Here is a 6,864-nt window from a genome sequence, read left to right on the forward strand (position 1 = left end):
AAAAAAAAAAAAAAAAATGCTAATACCACTTCTTTTTTATTTGCTTGTTTGGAGACAAGAGTCTCTCTCAGTTGTCCAGGATGGAATGCAGTGGCACCATCACGGCTCACTCCAGCCTCAACTCTCCTTGGGGCTTAAGCCACCCTTCCCATCTCAAGCTCCCCAGTAGCAGGGACTAGAGGTGCACACCACCACACCAAGCTAATTTTTGTATTTTTGGTAGAGATGGGGTTTTGCCATATTGCCCAGGCTGGTCTTGAACTCCTGGGCTCAATCTGCCCATCTTAGCCTCCCGAAGTGCTGAGATTACAGGCGTGAGTCCTCCTCTGATAAAACTTCAGATGAGCAACTTTCATGCATGCTGGTGAGAACATAAAATAGTACAGTCAACTTAAAACACCTGTCTGTGAATGTTTATAACAACTTTATTTGTATGCTAGAAACTATCCGAATATCTGTCTATTGGGAAGTGAACTTTAAAAACTATGGTACACCCCGTACAATGAGATATTACTCGGCACTAAAGAGAAACAAATTATTCATATAACAGAGATGAATCTCAAATGCTTTATGCTGAGTGAAAAGAAGCCATACTCAAAAGGCTTCCATATATAGGACATTCTGGAAAAAACAAAGCTAAAGAAAAGAAAAAGATCAGTGATTGTCAGAAGCTATACACTGGTTGTTGTGGTGGCTGCACTACGATGTTATTTTGTCAATACTCAAATTGTACTTTTTTTCACCATCTTATGGTGCTGATAAACTGTACATGTAAATGGGTGAATTTCACTGTATCTTAATTGTACTTTAATTTTTTGAAAAATGGTGAAAACAGGCTGAATATTTCTATATTTCCCCTCTAAAAAATGTATTTTTTGAACACTTAAATTCAAATCCTGTTCCGTAGGCAGATTATGGTGGCAGTTATAAGAATCTATAAATGTGTTAAAATTCATAGAACTAGGCTGGGCATGGTGATTTACACCTGTAACTCCAGCACTTTGGGAGACCAAGGCAGGCATATCACTTAAGGTCAGGAATTTGAGACCTGACTGGTCAACATGGAGAAACTCCATCTCTGCTAAAAATACAAAAATTAGCTAGGTGTGGTGGTACACACCTGAGATCCCAGGTCCTCAGGAAGCCGAGGCAGGAGAATTGCTTGAACCTATGAGGCAGAGGTTGCAGTGAGCCAACGTGTCGCCACTGCACTCCAGCTTGGGCGAGAGTGAGACTCTTGTCTCAAAAATAAATAACCCCATGTTCTCACTCGTAAGTGGGAGTTGAACAGTGAGAACACACGGACACAGAGAGGGGAACATTACACACTGGGGCCTGTCAGGGGGTGGGGGGCAAGGGGAGGGAGAGCATTAGGACAAATACCTAATGCATACGGGACTTAAAACCTAGATGAGGCCGGGCGCAGTGGGTCACGCCTGTAATACTAGCACCTTGGGAGGCCAAGACGGGTGGATCATGAGGTCAGGAGTTCAAGACCAGCCTGGCCAACATGGTGAAACCCCCGTCTCTACTAACAATACAAAAAAATTAGCCGGGTGTGGTGGCTGGTGCCTGTAATCCCAGCTACACAGGAGGTTGAGGCAGGAGAATCGCATGAACCCAGGAAGCAGAGGTTGCAGTGAGCCGAGATTGCACCACTGCACTTCAGCCTGGGCGACAGAGCCAGACTCCATCTCAAAAAAAAAAAAAAAAGTCTAGATGACGGGTACATAGGTGCTGCAAATCACCATGGCACATGTATACCTATGCAACAAACCTCCATGTTCTGCACATGTATCCCGGAACTTAAAGTACAATAAAAAAAAAGAAAAAAAAGAAATGGGTGTCTAAGAGATATGAGAGGTAGGCTATTTTTAACTGCATTTTTTTCTTTTGAATTTCATACTTACTGCATTTTAAAATAAAATTTAAAATATTTAATCAGAAATTTATTTTATTTATTTTTTTGAGACACAGTCTTGCTCTGTCGCCCAGGCTGGAGTGCAGTAGCACGATCACAACTCACTGCAACCTCCGCCTCCTGGGTTCAAGCAATTCTTGAGCCTCAGCCTCCTAAGAAACTGGTATTACAGGCATGCACCACCAGGCTCAGCTAATTTTTGTTTGTTTGTTTGAGACAGAGTCTCAATCTGTTGCCCAGGCTGGAGCGCAGTGGCGTGATCTAGCTCAATGCAACCTCCACCTCCCAAGTTCAAGCAATTCTCCTGCCTCAGCCTCCCGAGTAGCTGGGACCATATGCAATGCCACCACGCCCGGCTAATTTCTGTATTTTTAGTAGAGACAGGGTTTCATTGTGTTAGCCAGGATGGTCTCGATCTCCTGACTTCGTGATCCGCCTACCTCAGCCTTCCAAAGTGCTGGGATTACAGGCATGAGCCACCATGCCAGCCCAATTTATTTGTTTATTTATTTATTTATTTTAGCAGAAACAGGGTTTCACCATGTTGGCCAGGCTAGTCTCGAACTCCTGGCCTCAAGCAATTTGCCTGCCTCGGCCTCCCAAAGTGCTGGGATTACAGGTGTGAGCCACCATGCGGAGCCCAGAAATTTATTTTAAATGGCTTTGATTCAAACATACATTTAGTTTTCATTTTAAAAGCTCAAAGGTAAACCACAAAATAACATCAAAATATCCATTAAGGTTATATGAAACTTTTTAAAGTTTAAAGTCACAGACCACCTAATTTTCTTGCCTGGCTTCTCAATATTTGACACCAGAGTTGCCCTTTTGCAGCTGAAAAGTTGGCTATAAAAAACATGGGCAAACCAGGTGTGGTGGGTGGTTCACACCAGGTGGGTGGGTGGTAATCCCAGTGCTTTGGGAGGCCACCTCTGACACATTTTTATTAACTAAAGTCCATACTATATTCAGATTATCTTAGAGTTCCTCTAATGGTCTTTTTCTGTTCTAGGATCCCATAGAGGATACTACATTACATTTTGTTGTCATGTCACTTTAGGAATCTCTTGGCTATGACAGTTTCAAAAAACTTTTAAAAGTAAAAAATGTTGTAACTGTCATGTTAAATTATGGCCTAATTTAATATTTCAATTTATCGTAAGTGCTAAGATGTGTCCTGCAGCATAGTGGGACCCTTGGTCTAATTTTTATTACGTATTTGTTTGTGATTCAATCTCAGCTCACTGAAGCCTCAACCTCCCAGGCTCAAGTGATCCTCCCACCTCAGCCCCACAAGTGCTGAGACCACAGGCACATGCTACCATACCTGGCTACATTTTTTTGTATGTTTTTTAGAGACTGGGTTCCATCACATAGCCCAGAATGGTCTCAAACTCCTGAGCTCAAGAGATTGCCCGCCTCAGCCTCCCCAAGTGCTGGGATTACAGGTGTGAGCCCACCATGCCCAGCCTGTTTTTATTTTATTTTCTGAGACAAGGTTTCACTCTGTCACCCATGTTGGAGTGCAGTGAAACAATCTTGGCTCACTGTAACCTCCACCTCCTGGGCTCAAGTGATTCTCCCACCTCAGCCCCCCCTAGTGGCTGGGACTACAGGCGCGAGCCACCACACCCGACTAATGTCTTCATTTAAAAAAATTTTTTTTGTAGACTTGGAGTGTTACCATGTTCCCAGCATGGTTTCAAACCCCTGGCCTCAGGTGATCCCCCTGCTTCAGTCTCCAGAAGTGCTAAGATTACAGGCTTGAGCCACAGTGCCTGGCCTTTACTAATACTTGATTTTTTGTTTATTTTTGATATAGGGTCTTGCTCTGTCACCCAGGCTGGAATGCAGTGGCACAATCTCGACTCACTGCAGACTCTGTCTCTGAGCTCAAATGATCCTCCCACCTTGACCTCCCAAAGAGCTGGGATTGCTGCTGTGAGCCATCCCGCCCAGCCTCTAGTAAACAGTTTTTAAAAGCAAATCTGGCCAGGCTACTATTCCCTCAATGAGAGTGCCCCCACTCTTCCCGTGCCCCCACACTCTTCCCGTTCCCCTAGCCCTAAGACCAACTCACTTTTACTTTGAAGTCTTGTCTGACACTCCTTCTCTGTGCTCCTTTAGCTTTATGTTCATACCTTCGTTACGGTACTTGTACTGTGATTCCCTGTTTACTTATCTCGTCTACCATAAAGCATGTTCTTTAAGTCCAGGTACTCTTTCTTCTTCTATATACCCCATATAAGAACATTTTCTAGTACATTAGTGAATATTACGTGTTGATTTAGAATAACTAAGGGTCTCCCTGTCACCCAGGCAGTGGCCCAATCACAGCTCACTGCAGCTTCTACTTCCTAGGCTCAATTGATTCTACCACCTCAGCACCCCCCAGGTAACTGGGACTACAGGCATGTACTAGCACGCCTGGCTAATTTTTGTTTAATGTGATTTTGTTTTGTTCTTGGTAGAGACAGGGTTCTGCCATGTTGCCTATGTAAATAAAATGAGAAGAGGCTGGTTCATACAAGACAGTTTATATTTTATTCAAGTTAACCAAGGCAAAGACTCAGATCTTTCACATTCTTGCTCTTGCCCACTCCCTTCTCTCCATTTTTTTCCATTTCTTTTTTTTCTTTAACAGCCTGTGTTGCCCAGGCTGTTTTCAAACTTGGGCCCAAGCAGTCCTGCCGCCTCAGCCTCCAGAATAGCTGGGATTACAGGCACACAGTCTTTTAAAGGTGATTCGCACTGTTAAAAGTATGACCATTAAGGGCATTTTTTTGTAAAATGCTTTTTTGAGACATTTTATTAGACTGACCTCATAGGGAGAACTTAAAAAAAAAATTTTTTTTAACAATTTTTGTAATCTCTTTAATTTTACCTCTAGATATGTTATCTGGTCACAGGTGAGGAAAGGTTGAGCAAGCAATATCTTTAATTTTTTAGTGCATTGTGGCCCCCTTTATTAAAATATACTACTAACACAAATAATACTAATGTACAATGGATATTGTTAAAAGTTCAGGCTACACTGTAACAAGTAAAAAATGAAGAAAGCCGTCCTTTCTCCTGTTTCATTTCTTAGAAGTAACCATTGTTTTCAATTTGTTGCATTTCAGTTTTTTAGTAAAGTTTTAAAATACACATGCTGTTTGGAAGAAGTGCTTTAGAAATACTGAATATGAGTTTATTGTAATTAGTAACTTTTGTGATTACTTTTAGATAGACAGGATTTATTTTTTCAAGTAGTTTTAGGTTTACAGCAAAGTTGAGCTGAAAGCAAAGACACAGCTTCCTGCACATTTATTATAATACATTTGCTACAATGGATGAACCAACACTGACACATCATTATCAGCCAAAGTCCATAGTACATTAAGGTTCACTCTTGGTGTACCTATCATCATCATGATATGGTATACATATCATCATCTATGAGTTTTGCCAAATGTATAGAGATATTTATCTACCATTACAGTATCACAGAGAATAATTTCACTGCTCAAAAAATCCACAGTATCCACCTGTTCATCCCTTTACTTTCTTCCCCTCAAACTCCTGGCAACCACTGATCTTTTTACTGTTTCCACGGTTTTGTCTTTTGCAGGATGTCATATATTTGCAATCATTATGTAGCCTTTTCCAATTGGCTTCTTTCACATATTCCAGAATATGTATCCAAGGCTCTTCCATGTCTTTTCCTGGCTTGATAGCTCATTTCTTTTTAGGGCTGAATAATATTCCATTGGTATATCACAGTTTACTTATCCATGCACCTACTGAAGGATATATGGACTGTTGCGGAGTTTTGGCAATTACAAATAAAGAATGCTATAAACATCTATGTTCTTGGTTTTTGTGTAGATTTAAGTTTTCAGCTCCTTTGGTTAAGTACTAAGTAGTATGACTGCCGGATTGAATGCTAAAAAATAGGTTTAGGTTTGTAAGAACCGCCAAACTGTTTTGTCTTCTCTTTCTCTTGACAGTGTCTTTTGCAGAGCAGTTTTAAATTTTAATAAAATCTAACTTACCATTTCTTTCTTTCATGGGTGTGCCTCTGGTTTTCCATCTGAAAAGTTATCACCAACCCCAGTGACACCTAGTATTTTGTTTACTTTTATTTGGTGTTCTTGTCATTGTAATGAGACTACATTTATGTTGGGGGTAGGTGGAAAATGTTTTGCGCTTCACTACCAGGGATTAGTGATTGCTGCTAATATTTCACTTTTGTGGGAGTTGATGGTGTTTATGTTTTTGTGTTAACATTAAAGAAACCAATTAGCCTTTTTTTATAGGGTAACTTTAATTCAGCTTAAATCTGCAAATTTGTGGAATTTTAGACCAAGAAATGACATGAGTGTCTAGTTCAAGTTCTTCATTTTACAAATGAAGGTACAAATAATGAGAAATATGACATGATCTACATGAAGTCATACAGTGAATTATTAATGAAGATAGGACTTAGAATTGCTTATAACCATGTTAAAGAACTAAGATAAAAGATGCATTGGTAATTTTTTCTTGTATAACAAATACTTTTGATGATAGGGGTTTATTTCTTATTCTTTTTCACTTGGTGTTGTGGCTCCTAATTTTTAAGAGGGTAAGTTTTAAAACAGTGAAAAATATAAAAAGTTTTTATACTTTTCCAATGTTGCGGCTAATTGATAGGTTTATTAAGGCAAATCAAATAAATGTTGAGAAGTACACAACTAAATAAGTTATTATTTGTAGAGCATTTCTTTTCAGGGTTTTATTTTTGTTGTTGTTTCGTTTTTTTTTTTGGAGACGGAGTCTTGCTCTGTTCTCAGGCTGGAGTGCAGTGGCGCGATCTTAGCTCACTGAAACCTCCACCTCCTGGGTTCAAGCAATTCTCCTACCTCAGCCTCCCGAGTAACTGGGACTACAGGCGTGCGCCACCACATCCAGCTAATTTTTTG

The 6,864-nt window shown here is 40.4% G+C and overlaps 1 protein-coding gene across 4 annotated transcripts in view; it reads right to left on the reverse strand.

Annotated features, from left to right (window-relative positions):
• Nucleotides 1–6,864, reverse strand: part of GPATCH8 (G patch domain containing 8) — a 142,139-nt gene that overhangs the window by 109,504 nt on the left and 25,771 nt on the right. The window lies entirely within an intron of this gene.

This window comes from Colobus angolensis, unplaced genomic scaffold, assembly GCF_000951035.1.
Source record: "Colobus angolensis palliatus isolate OR3802 unplaced genomic scaffold, Cang.pa_1.0 Scaffold187, whole genome shotgun sequence".
Taxonomy (NCBI): Eukaryota; Metazoa; Chordata; class Mammalia; order Primates; family Cercopithecidae; genus Colobus; species Colobus angolensis.